The following is a 1,079-nucleotide window of genomic DNA, read 5'->3' on the forward strand; positions in this document are numbered from 1 at the left end:
AGGGTAAGAGAGATGTGTGGAAATAAAAAGAGCGTGGATGAGAGAGCAGAAGAGGGTGTTTTGAAATGGTTTGGGCACATGGAGAGAATGAGTGAGGAAAAATTGCCCAAGAGGATATATGTGTCGCAGGTGGAGGGAACGAGGAGAAGTGGGAGACCAAATTGGAGGTGGAAAGATGTAGTGAAAAAGATTTTGTGTGATCGGGGCCTGAACATGCAGGAGGGTGAAAGGAGGGCAAGGAATAAAGTGAACTGGATCAATGTGGTATACCGGGGTTGACGTGCTGTCAGTGGATTGAATCAGGGCATGTGAAGCGTCTGGGGTAAACCATGGAAAGTTGTGTGGGGCCTGGCTGTGGAGAGGGAGCTGTGGTTTCGGGCATTATTGCATGACAGCTAGAGACTGAGTGTGAACGAATGGGGCCTTCGTTGTCTTTTCCTAGAGCTACCTCGCACACATGAGGGGGGAGGGGGATGGTATTCCATGTGTGGCGAGGTGGCGATGGGAATGAATAAAGGTAGACAGTGTGCATTGTGTGCATGGGTATATATGTATGTGTCTGTGTGTGTATATATATGTGTACATTGAGATGTATAGGTATGTATATTTGCGTGTGTGGACGTGTATGTATATACATTGTGTATGGGGGTGGGTTGGGCCATTTCTTTCGTCTGTTTCCTTGCGCTACCTCGCAAACGCGGGAGACAGCGAGAAAGGAAAATAAATAAATAAATATATATATATATATATATATATATATATATATATATATATATATATATATATATATATATATATATATATATATATATCCTTTAATCAAAATACAGCTTTTGGTACTAATTTGCATTAGAATTACAATGACAATGAATCTACTCACCTGACACCAGCTGGTAATTGGCCAAGGCCCTGGAATGAGACACGACTCTGTGCGATTGAACAAGGCACCTTGGAGGAACCCAACACTCTTGCCAAGTGCCCTTCGCGCGCGTTCAGCCTAATTATCTTAACTACCCTTAACGAGGCACGGGGGGAACATACACAAGTGTTGGCCTTGTGTTTACGATGAGCCCCCCCGT

Source organism: Panulirus ornatus, chromosome 13, assembly GCF_036320965.1.
Source record: "Panulirus ornatus isolate Po-2019 chromosome 13, ASM3632096v1, whole genome shotgun sequence".
In the NCBI taxonomy this organism is placed as follows: Eukaryota; Metazoa; Arthropoda; class Malacostraca; order Decapoda; family Palinuridae; genus Panulirus; species Panulirus ornatus.